General features: G+C 37.8%; 1 pseudogene; it reads left to right on the forward strand.

Annotated features, from left to right (window-relative positions):
* The window catches only part of LOC139874462 (pentatricopeptide repeat-containing protein At2g30100, chloroplastic-like), a 15862-nt pseudogene extending 10441 nt beyond the window's left edge, over positions 1-5421 (forward strand).
* Positions 5422-17140: the final 11719 nt, after the last annotated feature.

Genomic DNA, 17140 nt, shown 5'->3' on the forward strand with positions numbered 1-17140 from the left:
TCCCAAATGACCTACTACGTACTTTTGAAAGTTAGGTTCTCTCGATTAATGTTTGCGTAACCTTAAGTTTTGACAAAATTACTCGTCGTCCCTAAACTTGTTTCTAGCCTTCTCAGGTCGTCCTTTTTCTTTTTTTTTTTCTGTCGTCGTCCCTAATCTTATAGTTAATATCGCTGGTCATCCTTCTGTTCATCTTCCGTCACATAAATCTGTTAACCTCAAGCACTTGAGAAACATGTGAGGGTGTTTAAGTCTTTTAACTTCTTTAGGGACGACGAGTGTAACTTGTTCCCCTTTATAAACAAATCAAATCGTCCCTTTTATCCCTTTACGTTCAATGAAAACCAAACTGTAAACCCTAATTTCATATTCAGAGCAATGGTGAGTAAGTTCTACCAAATCCGTGAAGCAGATGTTCATTACGATATTGATCAGCTTTATGGTAAGTATTACTCAATTATTCGTCTGTTATCTCTCACACAATTTATGTTTTTAACCAAAATTAACACCAAAATTATATGTGTTGCAGAACATACTAGTACTTTATTTTCTATAAAGCTGCATCATGGTGGGCATTTTACAGATAATCCTGGAAGGAAATACTTGAATGGAAAGGTAACCTACATCGATGCGATTGACATAGATTTCTTTTCATATCATGAACTAGGGGAAATTATTCAAGATTTAGGTTACAATGGTCATGGTGTCATAATTTTTCACTTTTTAAAACCTGGTTATGATTTGGATTCTGGTTTAGAACCTTTTGGTAGTGATGAAGATGTTATAAACTTGAGTAAGTTTATAAAGGAAATGAAGGTAATAGACTTCTTCACTGAGCATGGTATGAAACCTAAAGTAAACCCATTTAAGAGTCCAAGCTCTAAAGTTAAATTTGTTTTAGAAGAAATTGTAGAGGAAGAAACTCCACTTGCTCCAAAGAAGCTGCAATTGATAGAGTACAATGAGAGTGATGTACTTAGTGAACCTATTGTTGATGAAAGTCTTCTTTACACCTGTAGTGAGAGTGATCCACATGATACATCCCAACAGAATGAGGTTCATAGTGATACTGAGAGTGACCATAATGATGCTTCCCAACAGAATGATTCACAATGATACTGATAGTGATGATGAGGACTATGTTGTTGATGATAATGAGATTGAAGATTATGAGGTTGATATGCAAGAATTTAACTTCAGTATTGATAAAGAAGTAGAGTTTATGGGTTCTGGTAATCAGGAGATTGTTGAGAATAACAACTATGAAGATATTGAGGGAATTTTTGAGGTGAACAATGATGTCTATGAATCTGATGATGAGGGTGACATTAGGAAGAAGAAACTTAAGGATCTAAAACAGCAAAATATGAATGGTAAAGATGATAATAAGACCTTCTTCTATCTTGGGCAAGACTTTGGAACACCAGAGGAGGTAAAGCAATATGTTGATTTACATGCAATAGAAACAAGAAGAAACTTAGTGTTTATAAAAAATGACAAAAATAGACTTAGGTATGGTTGTGAAGGTTCAATTGCAGTTTTTAAAAATGGGGTATTTATTGGAATTAAAAAGTGTGACTTTGGCCAAACTTCAAGAGAACATGGGATTGGGACCACTAAGAAAGATGCTGTTGGACAAGTGGACAAAAATAAAGATGGAATCAATGCTTTTCAAGATGTGGTCCAACAGAAAAAGAGAAAAAGGGTTAGGGCACAAGATCTACTATGCAAATGGGTGTTGTTAGTATCCAAAGAAAGTACCTCTCAAACTTGGGTTGTCAAAACATTAAAAGATGAACATACCTACATTCACTCAAGATATATTAAGCAGTGCACATACAAATACCTTTCCACAGAGTTAGTTGATCAAGTATCAAACAATCCCAAAATCCCAATTAAAGCTGTTAAAGCTCAGTGTGAATCTAAACTTGATATTAAAGTCTCAAAGATGAAGGCATATAGGGCTTTACAGGAAGCACACAAAGTTGTTAAAGGTGACTATGTTGAGCAATATGGTGCTTTAAGAGATTATGTTTTAGAATTAATGAGATGTAATCCTGGATCTACTGTTAAGATTGAAGTTGAACCTGGTAACCATGGAGAAAACACTAGGGTCTTTAAAAGAATATACATATGTTTGGGTGTTATGAAAAAGGGATTCAAATCAATTGGTAGAGATTTAATTGGTGTTGATGGTGCCTTCATGAAAGAGCCTGCTAGAGGATAGTTGTTGACAGCTATTGGACTAGACTCAAATAATTGTATTTATCCGGTTGCATATACAATTGTTGAAGCTGAACACACTAACTCATGGATATGGTTTCTTGAGCTATTAGGAGCAGATTTAGAGCTAGATCAACTCTCCAACTTCACCTTCATGAGTGATAGGCAAAAAGTAAGTTTATTTACAATGTAAAACACTGTATTTATATATATCTTACTAAAATATTGATGTTGATGTTGCATTTGTTAAACTGTGACAGGGGTTGATTAATGCAGTTTCACATGTGTTTCCTGTGGCTGAACATCGTTACTGTGTAAGGCACATTCATCAGAACATGAAGAAAACATGGAATGGAAAGGTGTACACACAACATTTATGGAAATGTGCTATGGCAACAACTGTTCCAGAGTTTGAAAAGGCAATGAAGTCCCTAAAAGACTTCAATGTTGACTGCCATAAATACTTAGCAGATATCCCACCTAGACATTGGGCTAGAAGCCATTTCTCAGGTTTGTAATTTTGTTATTCCAACAAGATTGTTAAATAATTCAAGTATATGATATTGATACTATAAAACTGTTAAATTCCATGTTGTTAGGTAGAGCAGTTTCAGATGTTTTGTTAAATAACATGTGTGAAGTGTTAAACCGATGGTTGGTTGATGCAAGGGATAAACCCATCATTTCTGCATTAGAATATGTTAGAGAGTATTTGATGAAGCGAATTGTGAATGTGATGGTTAAAGCAAACAATGAGGATGCAAGTAATCGGATTTTAACTCCACATGGGACCAAACTATTTGAAGCAAACAAGAAAGAAGCAAGTAAGTTCTCAGTGTTGTGGAGTGGTAGTCAAAAATACCAAGTTAATGGGCTAAAAGGTGAACAAGTTGTGGTGGATTTGGGTACTAAAGAGTGTGCATGTAGGAGGTGGGAAATAACAGGCATGCCCTGCAAGCATGCCATTGCTGCACTTTACAACAGGACTGCTAATGATGATGAAGTTAATCCACCAGAACAGTGGGTTCACCCAGTTTATATGATGAGCACATGGCGAAAAACTTATGCATTTACTATCAATCCTGTAAACTGGAGAGCTTTGTGGCCTAAGTCTGCTATTCCTTATACCTTAATCCCACCTAAGATAATAGCAACTGCAGGTAGGCCAAAGAAAAATAGAAGAAAAAGTTTAGAAGAGAACGACAACATTACAAAGGATGACAAGTTGTCCAAGAAGGGTAAAAGCATTCAATGTTCAAATTGCAAAGAATTTGGTCATAATATAAGAGGGTGCAAGAGTGAAGGAGCAAGTTCTAAAAGGAAAAGTGATGCTTCAGGAAGTGGTACTAAGAAGAAGAAATCAAAAAGTGGAACAAGTTAAAGAAGTCTGTGCAACTATGTTGTCTTTTGTTTGTGCACATTCATCTTGTGCTTTTGTTTAGCTATGTTATTCATCTTTTGTGGTTTGTAATGCATTTTGAAACAGAACTTGTGGCTTGTATGTTACACTAGATGTTTGGGTTGTAATGTATTTACAACTTGTGGCTTGTAATTTGAACTAGCAGTTTGGAATGTATTTTGAATCAGTAAATTATGGCATTTAATCAGAAACTTGAAGTTTGTAACTTTTCTTTTGTTACACTCTTTTGTTAGACTTGATGTAAGAAACATTGAATACAACAAAACATAAACCAAATTACCCATTCATTGATTGCATTGATTACACCAGTGTACAAACTTAAATGAAATACAACAACACAAGTACAAACTTAAATGAACTACAACAACACATCAGGTCTACAATATCAAAAGAAAATTTCCAAAATGAAATTACTTAAACAAAAAAAAGAACATTAAGCAAATTAACCAGCTACAAATTATCCACATCTTCAACCTTCTTGATATTCTTTGTTCAGCATTCAAAAGCTCTTCAACTAATTCATTCGCTCTCACTTCAGCAGTTGGTGGATCAATCCAAACGAAAAACCTGCAATTAGAGTACTAAGCACGAAATCATGGTAATTATGTAAACAATATAACATTAATTCGTGTATTGTAAGCAATAAAATTTGGGGTTTTTTGTTTACCTTAGTTGGGCATGAATAGTATCGCCTATTTGGATTCTTCGACGTTGATGAAATACGAATAACAGCTGGCCGGCCACAATTACAAATCACCATTGTTACTGTTTTTCAAATTAGGGTTAGGGTTACAAGTCGTGAAAGTGGGAAAACTGGGATAATAGGGACGATTTGATTTGTTTATAAAGGGGAACAAGTTACACTTGTCGTCCCTGAAGAAGCTAAAAGACTTAAACACCCTCACATGTTTCTCACGTGCTTGAGGTTAACAGATTTATGTGACGGAAGATGAACAGAAGGACGACCAGCGATATTAAATATAAGATTAGGGACGACGAAAGAAAAAAAAAAGAAAAAGGACGACCTGAGAAGGCTAGAAACAAGTTTAGGGACGACGAGCGTAATTTTGTCTTAAGTTTTTCACCATGCTTATATTGTGTCTTCTTTAGTACAAAAACTATCATGTTCCACATGTGACATATTTTAGAAATGCATTTGGTTATGGCTAAAAATTAGTTTAGTCTTATTGAGGTTAAGGAAACTTACACATCATCGCATTGGCCAAAAGGCTCTCGTAAAGGGGTATATTGATGTTACTCTATATTTATGCTATTAAGTTAGGTCAACGTAACCCGACTCTTCCCCAACATGACCGACTAGTCCCTCCAAAATCCCAACCGAATTACTAAACTCTTCAAGGTGCAACACCTTTAAGAGCCTTTCTTTCTTTTTATTTTTCTTTATTTAATAAAGCCCGATTGGTTGACTTTGGGTATCCGTTTCATCAGGAGGATGATAATTACATGGATGCAATTAAACTAGTAATCCAAATTAAAGAATCTAATTGCCATGACTGATGTAGTCAAAGAGCTAAACCGCTTCACCAAAACTGGTTTAATTTCCGATCTGGATATACAAGACACACACATCTCATCCTAAATTACCAATCTACCCTCTTGGCAGATGGGGTCCGCTTATCAAATTTGGTAACCGAAGAGGGGGCCCATCATATCACGGTGTGGTTTATGAACGTCTCTTAGCTATGTACATATGTGCAGCCGTGGACTCGAGGCTGACGACAATTATGGAAAATGAAATTAACGAGTTGAAAGTGTAGCGACCCGACCAAATCATGTTTGACGACGCCGACTATTTAGGTTCCGTTACGTGGTCATAAGTCTTTATCATGACGTTTGACCAAAATATGTCGCATTTATTTCATAAGTAAAAGGATGTTTCAAGTTTACAAATGTAGTTCAAAAGACTAGTTACATTACAATGTTTAACGTACGAATGAAACCTATGCGACACAATTTAAAGTAGCCAAAAGGCGCTCCAACTATGCATGTATACTCGACATCCAAGCAAGTATCAAAAGTAATGAGCGGAAGCATGTATCACACAAATGTTCAAGGACCTGAGAAAAACATAGAAAACTGTCAACGAAAAACGTTGGTGAAATCATAGGTGTATTAATAAAAGTTATATTTTGAACCACAAGATTTAGTATTTCCATAAAATTGATCATCCAAAAGTTGCATTCCAAAAGTTGGTTCGCGAGCACCCAATTATCAATGCTTAACATTCCTTCCATAGAACCCCATCACAATAGTGTTAGAACATACACTGTTTCTCGAAAATATATTTCATTCGTAAACGGTAGCGAACCGTTTGAATGAGGGTTTGTCAAACCCATATGGATCCATACAACATAAGTTCTCGCTTACACCCGGCAAGTGTAACTAATGATAATCGAATTGAGGATTTTTGTTCTAAACTCGCTGTAGAATGTTTGTTTCATCGGACTTGTGTTCAAAACATAAAAGTAAGCAGTATAAGATGTAACAAAGTATATGTTTCTCAGCCCACGATTTAAAAGTATAAAAGTTGTTGAAAAGGTGGGACTATGATCTCACCTCGAGTGCACGAGTATAAATGTACTTCACAAAGTAAATGTGTGCATGAAAGTTGCTTAGCCTTGACCTAAACAAATAAGTTGTATCAATTAACCGGTTACGACACAAGGTAGGGTGAAATGTGTTCAATTAGTCCTATGGCTCGTTACGACTCGAATAGTATAGCAAGTGAATCACGTTGTCAAGTTTCATGCAAGAATCAAGTATAAAATAAGATTAGAACGATTGCATAAGTGTTTTGTTAAGTTTGACTAAAAGTCAAACTTGGTCAAAGTCAATGAAAAAGTCAATGGGGTCGGGTCGGGTCCCGAACTATTTTCATGAGCTTAGAAATCATATATGAGCATGTTGTCCAAGTTTCATGTTGATCGGGGGTGTGTAGCATAGCAAACATTATTCAAAAATCGACAAAGTTGGACAGACCACTTTGGCGCGCCGCGCGGGTATATGGCGCGCCGCGCCATTACCTGTGCAGAGAATTCTGGCAGTTTTCACACTCAAGCACGAATCCAACTTCAAATACCCATAAATCCTAAACCGTAAACATCCAAAACAAGTATCTTATATCGTTGGAAAGGTATTTTGACAAGGAATACAACTAACTACTTTTCACCAAGCAAAAACATCAATTACAATAACCGAAAACTCGTCAATTGATCAATAAAGGTTTATTTTCAAAGTTCAAGTTCATCAAATGCATTTTAAGTTTCGGGAATCCAATTCACACATATGATATGCCGTTTTGAAGGTAATGAAACATGCATTACAACTAAACACTTACAAATAACATTTCATGGCATTCAAGCATCAAAAAGTTCGTTTTAAGTCTATCAAACCCTAACCAAAATCCACAAAAATCAATATTCATGTTTTTGAAGTTTTCTTAGTCAACCTATGCATCAAAACGAAGCTAGTGATACTAGTAACACAATTAAAACATGAACTTTAACAATTTAACAACATTAACTCATCTAAAATTAAAGATTAAGCACACCCATTTTCAAGTTCATGCTAGTTACTTCAAAACAACAAATCGAGCAAATAAATCATATTTTCATGTTATACACGAGCCATAGACACTAACTAACACCATTTCAAGTCAAAACACGAATTTAGAGAAATCTGGAGTTTTTAGAAACTTTACCCCAAGCTATGAAATTGGTACCAAATCGAAGAGGATGAAGAGAGGATCACGAAAAAGTAATTTGTTTTGATGTTTGCTTCTCCAATCGGATTTAGATGATGAATTTGTGAGGATGGGTGTTTGAGTTCATGAAAGGGAAGTAGAGAGAAAAGAGGGAGAAGGTGGGAGGTGAAATGAATGGGTGGATAACGTGGGTTGACTAGTTGACCTAGTCAACTAGTTTGCCCACTTGGCAACCTCGGTCCCTCAAGTTTCAAAGCGGGTGCGGGAATTAACCAAACGAATATTTTAAAAACGCTCGAGTAAACGAGTGATGTTATAATTAAATAACGGGAAAAATTAAGAACATTGGTCAACGGAAACTACGAATTTAAATAACGAAAGATTTTATTTAAAAAAAAAAGTGTTAAAAATAAATTTAACGGAAAAACGCGGGATGTTACAGAAAGTCCGCACGTTGCGGCTGGGTAATATTTAGAAAAACATTTTATGAAGAAAAAAAAAATAGCTGAGGTGATGCTGACATCATCATGACGTTTGCGCTGGTTACCGTTCATTATTTTTGTGTTTTAGTGATAGGTATAACTGGAAAAGAACCCGATTCGAACCTATATGACATCGTCTTAGCAATATGTGCTTCACAAAAGGAGACTAACGCTATTTCGCGATTGCTTCCTGGAATCAAGGTCTCGAGTTTAATGAATAAAAAACACATGTTAACATGGTTGTTGAGGGGTTACATTAGAGGTTCTCATTATGAATATACAGCTGAAGCAGTATTTAAGATGTTTGATTTGGGTCTGTATCCTGAGTTTTTGGATTGGGCTGCAGTTTTGCATGGACTGAGGAAACGGGTCAACCAGTCTGGAAACTTTGAGACGTATTTTAAACTTTGCAAGCAGTTATCTGTTGCTGGTTTGACCGGACCTTGTCTTATACATATGTACATATACATAAAGAGATATAAGCTTCGGGGTGATCAAAATGTTTTAATCATTCGAATTAGAAACTACAACTTCTATAGTGTATAAAGTTAAAGATGATGATGTATATGTGTAATGTGTATAGAGCTATGTTGATATTATATGTTCCCATGTGTATCTTGTAATTTTGGTTTATGAAGATTCGAAGTCTCTCTTATGGTATTTTTGCTCAAGCTGTTACATTTTTGGATTAATGATTGTGAAACTCGTCTCGTGCTTGAACTTTACTGGGTAAGTTTCAAGAATCTTTGTTCTGAGTTTCTAGAATTTGGATCAAGAATATTGAAATGCATCAACATGCATCTTATTTTGGTGGAGTCAATCGTTTGTTAGTTAAAGTTCTACCAAAGAGCCAATGGCTTGGCGGTATCGAGGTTACCCTTACAACCTTGAGGTTGAGAATTCGAGTCCTGCTTAGGACAATTCGTGGTGTATATATTCGAGTTAGATTTAGGTGGGTGTATGAGTTTGTCTTTCAAAAAAAAAAGTTCTAATTTTTTAAAGTTGTACAATATAGATTAATGATCCTGAAATCATCTTGAACTTTACTGACTAGGTTCAAGAATCTTGGTTCAAGTTCTTACCTTTTGAATCAAGAATCTTGAAATGCATCAAGATCAAAGTTTTGGTCAAAGTCAACTGTATCATCCTTTTAAAGTTGGTGTTAAATACGGAGTATTAATTTTTAGATCAGGGATCATGTACTGCATCAACTTAGAATGAATTTTTTTTTTAAATAGTAATTTTTTTAAAGAGACTTGAAAAAATGGAAATTTTATCAAAATCATTTCGAAAATGGTAAAACCGAAGTTTCAAAGTTCGGTTTTGCCAAATCCGAAGTTTGGAACTTCGATTTTGTTTTGTTTTTTTTTTTTTTTTTGACCCTATACCTATATAATTAAAGCATATGGTGATGATTTTATGTTAGATTAAGTTTAAGGTAATATATTGAAGAAGAAAGGTTAAAAATGGAGATTTTAATGGAGGTTTGTTAAAATATAATGTTTTTCTAGATTATACTAGAAATAATTAGTAACATTAGATATTTTCTAATGTAATAGATATTTAATTACAAATACTAGCTAGAAGAAACTAGATTTAGCTAGTTAAGAAATTACTAGAAAAAATTACACCGACATATGTATGCTATAAATAGGTGTTGGATGTCAAATGAATGTACACAAGAGATCTCAAATCAATAAAACTCATTTCTCTAAATCTGTTCCATATTCTCTTATTTACAAAGACTACCCCTCATCTATCACATATAAATAATACTACTCATCACTTTTATATAACCTATAAATTAAAACCAATCAAGTTCTAATTAATCTAAAACTATAACAATTTTAACAAGTGGTATCAAGAGCCGTTTGGGTGTTCGTTCGAGTACACCATGTAACATCCCGCCTTTTTCCGTCAACTTTTCCGTTTAACTATTTATGTTCCGTTATATGTTTATAACACGTCTCGTTGATACGTGTTTGAATTATCTTGTTTAGGTAATTCCCGCACCCGTTTTAAAGTTAAGGGACCAAACTTGCCAAGGGTTGAAACTTTTGACTAGGTCAAAGAGTCAACCCTCATCCTCATCCATTCAATCTCATCTCTTTCACTCTTACTACTTCAACTTTTCTCTCAACTTCCATACAAAGATTCATCATCCAAAATCGAGCTAGCGGTCATCTTGCCAAACAAATTACATATTTGAACTCCTCGTGATCTCCTCTTCAATTCCATACCAACTTCATCTCATTTGGGTAACTTTCTAAAATCACTAGATTTTGTGTTCTTGATTTTTTTAACTTATAAAAGTGTTAATTAGTGTCTATGGCTCAAGTCTAACATGAATATATGATTTATATGCTCGATCTCGTTGTTTTAGTGTAACTAGCATGAACTTGAATTTTGGTGTGTTGTTCTTGAATTTTGGATGATCATATGTTGTTTGATGATGAAAGTTCATGTTTAAATTGTGTTCCTAACATCACTAGCTTCAAATTGGTATGTAGGTTGACATGGATTAGTTTCATAATCATGATTGTTGAATTTGTGATTTTGGGTTAGGGTTTGATAGAAGTAAATTGAATCTTGATGCATTAAATGCTTGATAATGTTAATTGTAAGTGTTAGGTTGTGTTGTATGCTTAATTACCTTCGAAACGGCATACCGTTCATGTAATTTGGTTGCCAAATCATTAAATTGCATTTATGACTTGTATGCATTGAATGAGGAACATTAATTGCGGTTTTTGGTTGTTGCAAGTGGAAGTTTGATTGATGATATGTGTTTAGTTGTTTTACTCGTCAAAATACCTTTCCAACGATGTATGATAGGCGTTATAAGTGTTTGCGGGTCAAGAGTTGTGTTAGAAAAGGTTTTGGTTCGTGCACACTTTGAAAAACTGACCAGGATTCTCTGCCCAGGTAGTGGCGCGGCGCGCCCCAACCCCGCGCGGCGCGCAGAATCACCTGGCCAGATTCTGTCCAACTTGGTCAATTTTTGAATAATGTTTGCTATGCTACGCACCTCCGATTCACATGTAACTTGTCCTAACATGCTCATACATGATTAAAAACCTCAGAAAAATAGTTCGGGACACGACCCGAACGTGTTGACTTTTTCGTTGACTTTGACCGACCAAGTTTGACTTTTTGTCAAACTTAGCCAATAAATTATGCAATCTTTCTAACATGCTTTTATACTTGTGTCTTGCATGAAACTTGATGATTTGATTCACATGCTATATTAATCGAGTCGTATTGAGCCATAGGACTAATTGAACATCTTTGACCCTTCGTGACTATCGTTATTAATACAACCTATTTGTTTAGGTCAAGACTAGCATTGTTCTTTGCACACGTTACTTGTCGAAGTACTTTTTGGTTCGTGCATACAAGGTGAGATCATAGTCCCACTTTTACTCTTTTAAACTTACTTTTGGGATGAGAAAACATAAACGATTCTTTTGAACTAAGTGAACACAAGAACGGGAAAACAAACATTCTACATACGAGTTTAGAACGAAAATCCTCAATCCGATTATCATTAGTTACATCAGATGGTGTAAGCGAGAACTTATGTTATATGGCCATATGGGTTTGACAAACCCTCATTCAAACGGTTCGCTACCGTTTACGAATGAAATATATTTTCGGGAACAGTGTTGTTCTAGCACTAATTGATGGGGTATTCAACGGACGGAACGTTAAGCTTTGATAATTGGGTGCTCGTGAATATTAACTTTTAGAATGTACTATGGCTTTATCGATGTTGCAAATCTTGTGGTTCAACTTACTATTACTCATTTACTTATTTAAACCTATGATTTCACCAACGTTTTCGTTGACAGTTTCTCTATGTTTTTCTCAGGTCCTTGAACTTAGGTGATACATGCTTCCGCTCATACTATTTGATACTTGCATTGGATGTCGAGTATACTTGCATACGTGGAGCGTCTTTTTGACTACTTTTAATCGTGTCGCATGTGTTTCATACAAACTTTAAACATTGCTATGTACTTGTTATGGAAACTACTTTTGTAAACTTTGAAACACCCTTATTTATGAAATGAATGCGACATACTTTTCGGTCAAACTTTGTTATAAAGACTTACGACCATGTAATGGGACCATACGTAGATGACGCCGTCATTTGACGATTTGTCGGGGTCGCTACAAGTGGTATCAGAGCTTTGGTTGTAGGGATTTAGAGTTCATTGGTGTCAACCCCGCGTCTTAGGGTACATTGGTGAGTCTAGACTACAACCGGCATATAGACTTGACGTAGGAATTACTTGACTATTTGTGCATTTATACTCGAACTCTCTTACTCATATCTACTCTTATCCTATCTAAATCTTGCGTTGTATAATTTAATTGACACGCCACCTTGACTATATGATGTAATGTCGAATGCACATATGAATTAGGGTAATATAATTCCCAGAAATTATATTACGGTGACTCATATGAACATACCAACATTATGACATAAAGAATTTAAGGCGGGTCAAGGATAATTTTCTCTCTATCTTTATCCCATATCACGGTTAGTATTATTTAGAATACTAACCAACGGTATTCTTTTGTTTTGAAGGAACAATGGCTCCTCGTCGTGTACGCCGCAATGAAACTCCCGAACAAGCTCTCGAACGGATGATAGCTACCGCCGTAGATGCGGCCATGGCCGGTCACTCTTCCAACAACAATAACAATAACAACAACCACAACAACAACAACAACAATGGGGCCGGTAACTCAAACGAGGGATGCTCCTACAAAGCTTTCATGGGGTGCAAACCTCACACTTATGATGGAACCGGTGGACCGGTTGTGCTTACTCGTTGGTTTGAACAAACCGAGGCCGTCTTTAGCATAAGCGGTTGTCGGGATCAAGACAAGGTCAAATACTCCACCCACACGTTCTCCGGTGTTGCTCTCACTTGGTGGAACACCTATGTTCAATCGGTGGGTACCGATGAAGCTCATGCCCTCTCTTGGACCGATTTGAAGGAAAAGATGATTGTCGAATATTTTCCGCGCGAAGAAACCCGAAAGCTTGAGGAAGAACTAAGAGCTTTGAAAGCGGTCGGAAACGACCTTAAAGCTTATAATCAACGCTTCGCCGAACTATCCTTGATGTGTCCTAATCTTGTTAACCCCGAATCTCAAAGGATTGAGCTCTACATGCTCGGTCTTCCAAAAAGCATCAAACAAGGGGTGATGTCATCCAAACCCACTACTCATCAAGCCGCTATGAACATGGCTCGCCAACTAATTGAAACGGTTGACGAAATCGTAGTGCCGGCTCCTAAGGCCGAGGACAAGTCGGGTGGCAACAAAAGGAAATGGGAAGCCACTCCATCAACCAACTACAACAACAACACCTTCACCAAAAAGCCCTTCAACAACGACGGCAAGAAGGGTTATGTCGGAAACTTACCTTTGTGCAACAAGTGCCACAAACATCATTACGGCGAATGTAACAAGCTAATTTGTCACCGTTGCCAAGGAGTTGGTCATAGGGCCAACAATTGCACAAGCACCGCCCCCGTCGCTCGAAAGGGGCCCAATCCTCCAAGGACGGTCACTTGTTATGAATGTGGCCAAACGGGCCATTATAAGAACGAATGCCCGAAAAAGAAAGCCAACCCCAACAACCGAGGCCGAGCCTTTAACATCAACACCGAGGAAGCCCGAGATGACAATGAACTAGTCACGGGTACGTTTCTTCTCAACAACTCTTATGTTACTTGCTTATTCGATTCGGGTGCCGATAAATGTTTTGTGTCCAAGACTTTAGCTCCTACCCTTTGCACTCCACCACACCCTTTAGATACTACTTATTCCATCGAAGTGGCCGACGGAAAACTCTTAAGTGCCGACACATATTACCGGGGGTGTACTTTGAACATTTTGGGTAAGGAATTTGAAATTGACTTGATACCCATGGAACTAGGAAGCTTTGATGTAATAATCGGTATGAATTGGTTAGTCAAAACGAAATCTCACATTCTTTGTGATCTTAACGCAATCCGAATTCCTATCGAGAATGGTGAACCTTTGATCGTCTATGGCGATAAGAGTTGCACCGGACTCAACCTCGTTTCGAGTATTAAAGTTAGAAAACTACTCCGTAAGGGTTGTTTTGCGATCCTTGCTCACGTTAAGAAAGTCGAGTCCGATGAGAAGCACATCGATGATGTGCCAATTGTTAGTGACTATTCCGATGTATTTCCCGACGAATTACCGGGTCTTCCACCTCATCGACCGGTTGAATTTCAAATCGATCTTATTCCAGGAGCCGCACCCGTAGCGCGTGCACCATATAGACTCGCTCCATCTGAAATGCAAGAATTGCAAAGTCAAATCCAAGAACTACTTGATCGTGGTTTTATCCAACCTAGCCATTCACCTTGGGGCGCTCCGATTTTGTTTGTTAAAAAAAAAGACGGATCCCTACGAATGTGCATTGATTATCGTGAACTAAATAAATTGACGGTTAAGAACCGATATCCTCTTCCTCGCATCGATGACCTCTTTGATCAACTACAAGGGTCTTGTGTATATTCGAAAATCGATCTCCGCTCGGGTTATCATCAATTGAGGGTTAAGGGGGAAGATGTCTCCAAAACCGCTTTCCGAACTCGTTATGGTAGTTATGAATTCCTTGTCATGCCATTTGGTCTCACTAACGCACCGGCGGTGTTCATGGATCTTATGAACCGCGTGTGCAAACCGTATCTCGATAAATTCGTTATTGTGTTCATCGATGACATATTGATCTATTCTAAAAATGAAGAAGAGCACGAACAACATCTCCGACTTGTGCTTGAACTTTTAAGACAAGAACAACTCTATGCCAAATTCTCCAAGTGTGAATTTTGGTCAAAGGAAGTTCAATTTCTTGGTCATGTTGTAAGTGACCAAGGTATTAAAGTCGATCCAACGAAAATCGAAGCCATTAGCAAATGGGAGACTCCTACTACTCCTACTCACATTCGTCAATTTTTGGGTCTCGCCGGGTACTATCGTAGATTCATCGAAAACTTCTCTTTGGTTGCACGTCCTCTAACCGCATTGACTCACAAGGGAAAGAAATTCATTTGGGCGACCGAACATGAATCCGCATTCCAAATCTTGAAAACGAAGCTAACCACCGCTCCTATCTTGTCACTTCCCGAAGGCAATGATGACTTTGTTGTATATTGTGATGCCTCGAAACATGGTTTTGGGTGTGTATTGATGCAACGAACGAAAGTCATTGCTTATGCTTCTCGACAACTCAAAATTCATGAACGAAACTATACGACACATGATCTCGAACTCGGAGCCGTTGTCTTTGCACTTAAAATGTGGAGACACTATCTTTATGGAACCAAGAGTACTATCTTTACCGACCACAAAAGCCTCCAACACATTTTCGATCAAAAGCAACTAAACATGAGACAACGAAGGTGGATTGAAACCTTAAACGATTACGATTGCGAGCTTCGTTACCATCCCGGGAAGGCAAATGTAGTAGCCGATGCTTTAAGTCGAAAAGAAAGAGCGGTGCCTCTTCGTGTCCGAGCCTTAAACATCACCATCCACACAAACCTTAATAGCCAAATTCGGGTAGCCCAAGATGAGGCTCTCAAGGATGAAAACCTTTCAAACGAGCTCTTGAACATTCTCGTCTCTCGATTCGAAATTAGGGAGACCGGACTCCGATATTACGCCGGAAGGATTTGGGTGCCTAGTTATGGGGACCTACGAAGCCTTATTTTAGACGAAGCCCATAAGTCACGATACTCGATTCACCCCGGTGCCAATAAGATGTACCACGACCTTAAACAACTATATTGGTGGCCGAACATCAAAAGGGACGTAGCTACTTATGTTTCCAAGTATTTGACATGTTCCAAAGTCAAAGCCGAACACCAAAGACCGTCCGGACTACTTCAACAACCCGAGATCCCGCAATGGAAGTGGGAAAGGATAACGATGGATTTTATCACCAAGTTACCAAAAACGACGGGCGGTTATGATACCATTTGGGTTATTGTTGACCGTCTCACCAAATCCGCACACTTCCTTGCCATGAAAGAAACGGACAAAATGGAGAAACTTGCGCAACTTTACATTAAGGAGATCGTAGCCCGACACGGTGTACCTTTATCGATTATCTCCGACCGAGATGGCCGTTTCGTTTCTAGATTTTGGCGTACATTGCAAGAAGCGTTGGGAACGCGTTTAGACATGAGCACCGCATATCATCCTCAAACCGATGGACAAAGCGAACGTACAATTCAAACCTTAGAGGACATGTTACGAGCTTGCGTGGTTGATTTCGGAAAAGCTTGGGACAAGCACTTACCTCTCGCCGAGTTCTCTTACAACAATAGTTATCACGCGAGTATTAAAGCCGCACCTTTTGAAGCGCTATATGGCCGCAAATGTCGTTCACCTCTTTGTTGGGCCGAGGTAGGCGACGTGCAAATCACCGGACCCGAACTCATTCACGAAACCACCGAGAAAATCGTTCAAATCCGAGATAGGCTTAGGACGGCCCGAAGTCGTCAAAAGAGCTATACCGACAAACGACGCAACGATCTTGAATTTCAAATCGGTGACCGAGTAATGTTAAAAGTCGCACCTTGGAAGGGTGTAATCCGTTTTGGGAAACGCGGGAAGCTAAATCCGCGGTATATTGGTCCTTTCGAAATCTTGGAGCGTATTGGAACCGTTGCTTATCGTTTAGATCTTCCGCCTCAATTGAACTCCGTTCATCCTACCTTCCATGTATCTAACTTGAAAAAGTGTCTTGCCGAACCCGATATCGTCATCCCTCTCGAAGAACTTACTATCGATGACAAACTTCATTTTGTGGAGGAACCGGTTGAAATTGTGGACACCTCCGTCAAGACATTGAAACAAAGCCGAATACCGATTGTTAAGGTTCGTTGGAATGCCAAAAGAGGACCCGAGTTTACTTGGGAAAGACAAGATCAAATGCAAAGGAAGTATCCTCATCTATTCGTGAATTCGGAAACGCAAGATCTCGAGGAAGAAACAACGACTACTACGCCTACTTAAATTTCGGGACGAAATTTCTTTTAAGGTGTAGGTAATGTAACATCCCGCCTTTTTCCGTCAACTTTTCCGTTTAACTATTTATGTTCCGTTATATGTTTATAACACGTATCGTTGATACGTGTTTGAATTATCTTGTTTAGGTAATTCCCGCACCCGTTTTAAAGTTAAGGGACCAAACTTGCCAAGGGTTGAAACTTTTGACTAGGTCAAAGA

Source organism: Rutidosis leptorrhynchoides, chromosome 11 (assembly GCF_046630445.1).
Source record: "Rutidosis leptorrhynchoides isolate AG116_Rl617_1_P2 chromosome 11, CSIRO_AGI_Rlap_v1, whole genome shotgun sequence".
NCBI lineage: Eukaryota > Viridiplantae > Streptophyta > Magnoliopsida > Asterales > Asteraceae > Rutidosis > Rutidosis leptorrhynchoides.